Genomic DNA, 10315 nt, shown 5'->3' with positions numbered 1-10315 from the left:
TAGAATTGCCAGTGGGGATTCCTGTGAGGAAATAATTATTTCCAATTGCAGAATCAGGTATCTTCACCAAAACAGTAGGATTTCTAGTGTGCCATGAAATGGATATATTTGAACCTTCAGATAGAAGGGAAGGATGATCTAAGTCTTTTCAGATAAGCTACTGTATGAAGTAAGCCAAGATTGGAGAAAAAGAGTGAGCTTATTCAGGGAAAGGAAGATACTCGAGTTGTAAATGAGTGACTTCAGATGGAAACAGAAATGTCTTACATCTTGGCTCCCGTGTCCCACAGGTGGATTACTATTATAAACTCAACTGTGTCTCTTCCCCCAAATTCATATGTTGAAGCCCCTTGACCCTAGAACCTCAGAATGTGACTGTATTTGGATACAAAGCCTTTAAAGATGAGGTGCAGTCCAAGTGGAATTCTTGGAGTAGATTCTAACCCGTATGTTTGGTGTCCTTATAAGAGGAGGAGATTGGAACACAGACAGGCACAGAGCCAAAGAAAGACCTTGTGAGGACTCAGCAGGAACACGCCATCTGTGAGCCAAGGAAAGAGGCCCCAAGAGAAGCCCAACCTGCCGATGCCTTGATCTGAGACTCCCAGCCAGTAGAGCTGTGAGGAAATGATGTCTTATTGAAGTCTCCCAGTCAGTGGTGTTTTATTACGGCAGCCCCAGCAAACGAAAACTGTCACCTTGAGAATTTTAACCTCTCTCTGTTCTGTTGCCTGCAAAATATTGGTAACACTGCAGAGATAGTAAAAGAAGCAAATGAGATAAGAATCATTAACGTTCTTTTAAAACTAGAATAAATTTAGAGCCAGAAGATAGCTTGAAAATAGTCACAGTAGCTGGTGTTAGTTTCTCTTGCTTTTTTCCCCTTGACTTCAATAGTCACAAGAACTATGGGGTTAGTCTAGTTTAAGACATTTGTAACACAGTTGACAAGCCCAAGGCTTTCCCTGGAAGGAGACATATCTACACAGAGAAAGGCTGGAGGAAACAGAAGGAAAAATAGCTCTTTGGTCTGCACTTTGTTTCTGCTCTAACTTCTTCCACAATCACAGACCTGGGTTTACACTGATCAGAGAGCAACAGGCTGCCTTCTGACTGACCCTGACACCAGGCTTGTACTTTAGTTTTTAATGTTTATTTTTTATTGGAGTACAGTTGACTAACAAAGTAGTGTTAGTTTGAGGTATACAGCAAAGTGATTCAGTTATACCCACGTTTCTATTCTTTTTCAAATTCTTTTCCCATTTAGGTTATTACAGAATATTGAGCAGAGTTCTCTGTATTTACAGTAGGTCCTTGTTGATTATCTGTTTTAAATATATCAGTATGTACGTGTCAGTCCCAACTGCCAATCTATCTCTCCCCTAACCCCAAAGTCCCACCTGGTCACCGTAAGTTAGTTCTCAAAGTCAGTGAGTCTGTTTCTGAGCTTCTTAAGGACTCTCTATTCAAACCTCCAGCATCTGTGCCTGACTCAAGGCTGACCCTCAATCAGTCGTTTAGTGAATGTCACTGAAGTATTGGCATTGCCTTTTCTTACCATTTATTATCACAAGAGATAGTGTAAAAAATGGAAATTGGAGTCAAACTCAGGCCTGAATATGAGTTTAGGATTCAGACCTTCCCAACCTTATGACCTTGTGTATTTGCAATTCCTGTTGGAGATCTGGTTTTCTCCTTTTGGCAATGCGAGATAGTCATGGCCACCTCATCATTAGTTTTAAAGATTAATATCAGCGATACAAGTAAAGTATGCAATAGAGCCCTAGCATTTAGCTGATGTTGAATGTTGTATTTATTATTGCTGTTCTGTATTTATTATTGTTGTCTACTCTCTTTGCACCGCTGTGATCTGCTACATCAGCTCTGGAAGGGCGGGGTCCTTGTTGTTCTATTTTATCTGTACCGTACACTGTGAAACCAGCACTCATCATTGATTAGTTGATCTTTTTATCGAGCAGACTAGTAATGAGGACTGCTGAGAGCTCATTTCTCTTGTAAATAAATCCATAGGTAATTGGGAGCTCAGAGCCTATTTGGTAAGAAAGCTTTCCTTGATCAAAGACACTTATCAGATTTGCAATGGCAACCGATGCTTCTGCTTTTCTTTATGGTTCTTTGATTCTTTATATATAATTTGCATGAACTAAACCAGACAGCCAGATCACAGTGAATTTTGCTTAATTGCAGGCAGGCTTTTCACTTCTACGTTTTAGTCTGTTGAGACAATCCAGAAGCTACCCTGGGGTACCTATTTGCTTATTCCTCTAATTAAGCAAAGCTGGCTGTAGCCTAGAATGCCAACCTCAAATGGGGGTTCTGTTTCTGCGGTGGTGACCTCTGCCCAACCCCGCAGCACACTACGGTATTTGCATTGTGGGTGGAAACTGCTGCCGCATTGTGCATGCTCCAGGCTGTGTTTCTGGACGGTCACGTCGCCCAGGAAGTCAGGCTCATTTATCATCCCTGCCAGGCACTTGCAGGGCCGCCTGAACAGAAAAATATCAGGAAGCAGAGAGTGATGAAGCCACAGAAGAGTCAGAAGGAAGGGACGGAAAGGAGGCATGGGGGAGGAAGTGCAGAAACAGGAGCATCTGAATGCCCAGAAGGACAGGCCCTGAGTCATATTTCTGTTTCTGATGAGACGGCGTCACGGTGACAAATCTGGGCCTCCTGGATCCCCATGTATCTTAGAATCTATTTTAATACACAGAGTGTTGCAGTTACAGCCCCGCATTTATTCACTCCTCCCATATCCTTGCCCTTAGAATCCCTCCCACGCTCAGGGGATGTAGTAAATGGGACATAAGCCAGACTTGGAAAGTGTTTGTGCTTTGGGGTGTGCCCTCTTATTGCTCTTGGAACCCCGAGACTGTCGTGCAAGAAGACCTGGAATAAACTCCACATGGAGACAGACCCTTGTCAACCAGCTGTCCCATCCAAGGCCTTTGTAAACTAACCGGCCTCAACTGGCCCAGCAGACACCTCAGTGAGTCCAGTTAAGAAGAGTTAAGCCTGCCTCCAGACCAGAAAAGCCCAGCTGAGCTCAGTCCAGAATATCGACCTGCAGAAAGTTCATTATACAGCAAAAGATAACTGATCAATGCTCTGATGCCTGACTTCTCTGTCCAAGTCAGGAATCATCTTAGTTCAGTGATTCATGTGGGTTTTTAAGACTCCAGTTGAAAAATTCCATTCTAAAATAAGAAAGCAGTTTAAAAAAAAAAAATAGGGCAACTGAGTATATTACCATCATTTGATAAGGGCATTTTCCAGAATAGTCTCTCCTTGTGACTTTCAGAGACATCCGTGAGGTGAGATGGGTATGGGGGAAAGACTTAAAATAACAGTGCTAAAAGGAAGCGGCATTGCTGAAGCACAGCGGCATTTTGAAACCAGAGAATCTTGAAATTCCGCAGCTAAGTGGATCACGAATGTGATGCCACGGACACTTGCACCATTGCAGGGTAATCAACCCTGACTCTCTTGCCTCCCGAATATAATGTTTAAAGGAACTCCATTTCAAATTCCTGGCTCCTTTCTCACGCTCCCCATGTTTTGAGTTGAGGTTATTTCTTATTTGCACTTTAGGGTTTGTTCATTCAACTCATTCATTTGCTCAGCAAACACTTTGTGAACCTCTGGTTTCTGCCAGGCTCTGTGCTGCTTTGGAAAGCCTGCCAATAACTTCACTGGATGGGCCGAGAAAATAGCTATCAGAAAACTGTTCACAGCTGCTGGCAAACAACCTGCCAGCCACTTCAACTTCATAATTAATTAAAATAAGGGCATTTTGCATATTTTCTGACAGTCCTTCCTAGGGAAGACTGCCCTAGGGAGCAGGTGATCCTGGATAAGGGACCTGGCCAGGGCCTTTTCCTCTGCTAATGTATTAATATTCATGTGAAATAATGATGTATGAGTAAGCATTTAGACAGCATGCACCTTGTGGCTCTGCACTGTTAGGACACTTTACCCCTCCTAAGCGATCACTGAGGTACCTTCAATCAGTGAAGCCCTATGAGGGGACACACCAGGCGGTACTAGAGAGAGGAGACCCATCTGGTATCACAGGGCCGCCCATGAAGTGACCTTGGAGAAAGATGAGTGACGCTGTGACTGCTGGTCCCTAGGAAGCTGCCCCAAGTGTGTCTTAAGATGTCTAAACAAATATTCCATTATCTTCTGGGGTAGACTGACCCTGAAGCCTGATTCAAAACAGCCACATTTTTATGGCATACAAAGCTTCATCTGAGAATTACCAGTGCTATTTCTTTTCCCCCATAACATGACGTTAGAGCCTTTGGTACACATCTCTAGAAGTGAGAAGACATTGACACTTGTTATTTGTTGGGGAGGGAGGTGACTAATTTTTTAATGTATTTTAGAATTTATATGTGTTATTACGTATTTTCATCCATATGTATCAAAGAGTTCCTATAAAAATAATAAGGGAATCATGTAGGGCCAGGAGACATGACCTCAACTATCCTTCCCCTTCTTACTTGAGAACAAAGGCACAAGAAAATCTCCCTCCTCTTGTTCATTTTATGTGTCAAACTTGACTGGGCCACAAGGTGGCCTGACATTAGTCAGATGTTACTTTGGTGTGTCTGTGAAAATGATTCTGGAGAAAATGACCATGTCATCTATAGTCTGAATTGAGCAGATTGTCCTCCCTAGTGAGGGCGGCTCTTGTATCCACTGAAGACAAAATGGTCCAGTAAAAGGGAGCTCCCCCATGTGACTGCTGAGCTGGGACATTAGCCTTTTCCTGCCTTTGGACTTGAACTGAAACTTGGGCTCTTCCTGGGTCTTGAGCTGTCATACCAGAACTATGATAACCATGCGGTCGGCTCTCCTGGGTCTTGCTAACTTGCTAACTGCGGATCTTAGACTTCTCAGCCTCCATATCTTCACGTGAGCCCACCGTACTCAGTTGCTTAGTCATGTCTGATCATTGCAGCCCCAAGGACCCTAGCCCTCCAGGCTCCTCTCTGTCCATGGGATTTTCCCAGCAAGAATACTGGAGTGAGTTGCCATTGCCTTCTCCAGGAGATTTCCTGACTCAGGGACTGAACCTTGGTCTCCCTCATCTTCTGCATTTTGGGTGGATTCTTTACCACTGAGCCACTGGGGAAGCCCATGTGAGCCATGCTTTTATAATAAATCCATATACATTTTCACATATATAAAATATACTGCTTCCCTGGTGGCTCAGAGGTTAAAGTGTCTGCCTACAATGCAGGAGACCCAGGTTCGATCCCTGGGTCGGGAAGAGCCCCTGGAGAAGGAAATGGCAACCCACTCCAGTACTCTTGCCTGGAGAATCCCATGGAGGGAGGAGCCTGGTAGGCTACAGTCCATGGGGTCACTAAGAGTTGGGCATGACTGAGCGACTTCACTACTTCACTATGTATGTACTTAATGTGTGCATGGCATATAACACATAATTTACATGCATATGTGTTCTTATGCATACGCACCCTGCATCTTGTTGGTTCTGCTTCTCTGAAGAACCCTGACTAATATACTCCCTTTCCTCAGAGGAATCTGACTTCTGAGCTCCCTCACTCTCTCCTTGTCTCCTGCAGGTGTTCTGTCGTTCACACATCTTTCTGCCCACTCCTTGCACCTTAGCCTTGCAGCCCATCCCGCCCTCATACGAGGGCACTCATGGCCACACACCCAGGCCTGCTCTCTGCTTTCTCTGAGATCACAGCCTGGCTCAAGCCCAGGAGGGGAGGTTGCACAGCCCAGGAGTGACTTGAAGGCTACAATAGAATTGCAGCTAAACCCCAGGGAACAGGGGCAGAGCCCAGAGTGAGCAGTTCTGGTACGTGGGAAGTGATGTGTCCATGCCCCAGCAAAGGGAGACCAAAGGACCTCTCTGAACCATTTGCTTATTTCTCTAGCAAAACCCTTTCTTACAATTATTACAAGGGTGTATGGCATTGTATTTTAGCCATCAGATTCTGAATAGGTAGAATTAAGATTGATGAAGCTTTGATGTCACATATGAGCTGTATATTAGAGGACAGTGCCACAGGATTGGCTGAACTTCAACTTATGTTACCATGAATATAAGTACTGGTATATATAGCATTCTGAAATATATATACTTACCAGTTTACATGTTTATTATGGATTTTCAAGCTAAAAATTTCCCCTGGAATAGGGATTATCATTCCCACCATATTCCCTTTTATGGGATGTCAAACACCACAGGGGTGACTTGACAATAACTATTCTTCATCATATCAGTGGCATCATTACCAATATCATATTCAGAATAACCAAGTGGTATAAGCTCAGAAGTCATACTTCCTGGGTTTGAATCCTGGCTTTGTCTTGGGGCCGTGTAACAATAGGCAATGACTATACTCAATCTGAGTTTTCATATGCACAAAATATGGATGCAAATAATATTGTACCTAGGCTATTGTAAGGAATAAGCAAGATAAAACACAAATGGGTTAGCAGAATGTCTGATATGTGATAAACAGTCAATAAATATTAGCTGCTATTTTTATCATTACTGAAATTTATATTTACATAATGCTTTACAATATAATCCATTCACATTTAATAATTGTTGATATAATTGGTATATTTGATTTCTCTTTTTTTTGACATGTTCTTTGTTCTTTGATTTCCTCTTTTTTGCCTTTTGGGTCTATCAAATATTTTTTAGAATTCCATTTTGTCTCTTCTATGGAATTTCCAGATAAAACCCTTTGTGTTTATTTATTTTTTACTACTTCTTCTAGAGACTACAATACTCAACTCCAACTTTTCACATTCAAATATTAAACTATTTCATAAACACTGTAAAATCTTACAACAGTTTAATTCCATTTTCTCCCTGCTCTTACGCTTTTCTTGTTTCATAATTAACTTCTATACATACTATAAAACTAAGGATACTTTATTAATTTTGCTTTAAAGTGAAAAAACCTCTTAAAATATTTACCTATGTATTTATAAGTATGGCATGTACATAAAGTTTTAAAAATATTTCAATAACTGTTGTAAACAATTTAAAAATAAATTTTCATGATTTTTCTCATATTTGCCCTTTTTGGGTCTCTGCATTTCTTACTATAGACTTAGACATTCTGTTGGCGTCATTTTCCCTTTCTATGAAAAAGTTTCTTAGATATTTCTTTAGGGCAGTTTTTCTGGCAAAGGGTTTTTTGGTTGTTTATATAAAGAAAATGATGGTTTTGGATTTTGTTGTTTGGTTGTTGTTTTGGCTCCATTGCGTCTTAGTTGCGCCATGCGGGATCTTTGTTGCATCAGGCAGAATTTTTCATTGCAGCACTAGGGCTCTCTAGTCGTGACATGCAAACTTAGTTGTTCTGTGGTACATTAGGATTTTAGTTCCCAGACAGGGATTGAACTTGTGCCCCTGACATTGAAAAGTGGATTCTTAACCACTGGACCACAAGGGAAGTCCCTGAAATTATGTTTGCTGTGCTGTTGCTAAGTCGCTTCAGTCAGGTCCAACTATTTGCGACCCCATGGACCGTAGCCTGCCAGCTCCTCTGTCCATGGGATTCTCTAGGCAAGAACACTGGAGTGGGTTGCCATGCCTGTCTCCAGGGGATCTTCTCAAACCAGGGATCAAACCTGAGTCTCCTGCGGCTCCTGCATCGAAGGCAGATTCTTTATTGCTGAGCCACCAGAGAACCTAAAATTATGTTTATTTTCATTTAATTTTTAAATATAATTGCATCGATATAAAATTATAGGTTGACACTTCCCCCCCCAGCATTTTAGAGATGTTCCATTATCTTCAGGCCTCCATTGTTTCTAAGAAATCAGTTCTGAATCTTATTTTTGTTGCTTTGAAAGTTGTAGATCTTATCCTGACTGCTCTTAAGATTTTTTTTTTTATCTTTGGTTTTCAGCATTTTAACTATGATGTTCCAGTGTGTGGTGATTTTCTTTTCTTTCTGTTTTTAACTCAAGATTCACTGAAATTCTTGGGTCTATAGGTTATGCCTTTTATCAATTTGGGAAAATTCCTGGCCATTATCTGTTCAAGATTGCTTCACCCTATTTTCTCTCTCATCTGCTTCTGGGACACACATTACTCGTGTGATAGACCATTTGCTATTATCCCATATATCTCAGGTACTATGCTCTTTCTTCTTATTCTTTCCATTCTGTGTCCTTCAGTTTGGATAATTTCCATTCTTCAAGTTACTAAAATTTACTTCCGTTTGACCAGTGTGTTATGATGTCCATTCAATGAATTCTGCATTTATGATATATTTTCTATCTAGAATTTTCATTAACTTTTTTAAAACTACTTCCTCTCTGCTAAAATTCCCATTTCAGCATGTTCATTTTATCCACTACATCTTTGAACATTCTTATTATAGTTATTTTAAAGTCCTTTCCGATCATTCCAATCATCCATCTTGAGTCTATTAAAACTATTTAACTATTTACTCTTCTCACCATGATTCTCACTTTCTTACTCCTATTTGTATAATATTTTTTATTGAATACATAACATTGTATATAAAAGAAAAGTTGTAAAATGACATTTATCCTAGAAAAAGAGCATAAAAAGAGTTGACAAGCTACTAGTATGTGTGAGGAAGGGATAGTGTAAGGTCAATTTAATCTGCAGTTAGGCTGGGTCTGCTGAAGGTTTAGTTGAATGCAGTTGACTACTTTTTCCAATGCTTCTAAGGGAGGATCAGTGGTTGCACTTCAGAAAGGCTTAGGATCTGAGCACTGGCAGGATTCTAGTGGTCATTTTTTGTTTTCCAGCCCAACTGTCAACTTTTTGGGTTGCTGGTTACTCTTTTTTTCTCTCTCCGGCTTTCTGCACCTTTTGAGACTTCTCCCTGCCTGGCTTGCTGTCCTGCTCTTGCTTCTAGAAGGTCACTGGAGTGTGCTTAGTGCAGATCTGGAATGCCTGAGGGCTTCTCTCCTGCCCACCCCTGCCCTGCCCTGGGCCTTTGGCACATACTCCCAGTCCCCCAGTCGGCTGGGTTAAAACCTCATCTGTGGCTAGAACTGCTTGGAATTTTAATCTTGATGCCAGCCCCCATGCAGTCATTAAAAGTGTAACAAAGTTCCACATGGCTTCCCTGCATCTCCTTCTATGAGGAATCCTTTCTCTTCTCATCTTGCTGCCAACAAGGAAAGCAGCTACAAATCTCTTCTTCTTTAGGAAGTTTGTCACCTCCTGGAATGTAGTTCATTTAGGTTTTTTTCTTTATTATTTTTCACATTCAGCCATCTGGTGATTTTTAAAAAACCCTGATTTTGTAAATTAACTGGCTTGTTCTAGCTGTTAGCCTAATATTTTTTTTATATTCACAATCTCCTGATAGATATATGAGACTATTTCTCATATAAAACACAAAGGCTTGCAATACATTTTAAAATGAATAATGAATGAATGAATGGACAAATACAGAAATTGAATGAGTGAACAGATAAATTAAGAAAAGATCACATTAGTTCTCCAAACCAGGGGTTTTAGAGTGGAAAGAATATTTCCACTGTAAGTTCTTCCCATAAAATACAACAAAGTATCGTGAAGAGTGCAAAGATCAACTGCCACCTTCTTACCACGCATGGCCACCCTTGCAATCAGACTTGTCAGGCCTATTCCAGAGTTGTCGCCCGAGAATTTAGTCTCCCCGCAGGGCAAGCGCTGAGCACGTGATTATGTGTTGGAAGGAATACCTCAAGCACAACAGAGAAAGAGTGTGCGGTCAATCTTAGAATATTTATACTCTTTTTGGAGTGCTTGTACACTAGGATCGTCTCTAAATTTCTAATATTCAACAATAGTTCATGATGTGTCATTTATAAAATTCTCACTCTATGATGAGGAAGGCAAGATTCAAAGGGGCCATGCAGCCAGTAAGATGCATAGTTGGGACTTAAATCTTTGCTTTTCTTGCTAAGTCATGAATGCAAGTTATCCTAAGTTTAATTCCTGACGTGTAGCTAACACCACAAGCATTAAAAAAAAAAAAAAAAAACAAACACTGTCCAATGGATTTGCAGAGACAATCCATTGAGACAACTGGACAAGTGTTATTATTTTCTTTTAGAGAAAGAGAGGCCACACTGATACTAAATAACTTGTTCAGTCCAGAACTCAGGGAGCTCTGATCCAAAGTCAAGTGTTTCTTCTTACACATCTCACTGCTTCTCATAGTCTCTAGCTTGAAGATTCAAATAATAGGACTTCTCTGGAGATCCAGTGGTTAAGCCTTCACCTTCCAATTCAGGGGCTAGGGGTTCAATCCCTGTTTGGGGA

At 41.0% G+C, this 10315-nt stretch overlaps 1 non-coding gene across 1 annotated transcript; it reads left to right on the top strand.

Moving 5' to 3' along the window:
* Positions 1-5224: 5224 nt before the first annotated feature.
* On the top strand, positions 5225-5296 carry TRNAC-ACA (transfer RNA cysteine (anticodon ACA)). The gene has a single exon. It is a non-coding gene; the product is annotated as a tRNA-Cys (tRNA).
* Positions 5297-10315: the final 5019 nt, after the last annotated feature.

This window comes from Ovis aries, chromosome 10 (genome assembly GCF_016772045.2).
Source record: "Ovis aries strain OAR_USU_Benz2616 breed Rambouillet chromosome 10, ARS-UI_Ramb_v3.0, whole genome shotgun sequence".
NCBI classification, from domain to species: Eukaryota; Metazoa; Chordata; class Mammalia; order Artiodactyla; family Bovidae; genus Ovis; species Ovis aries.
This window is presented reverse-complemented; position numbering and strand designations above follow the sequence as displayed.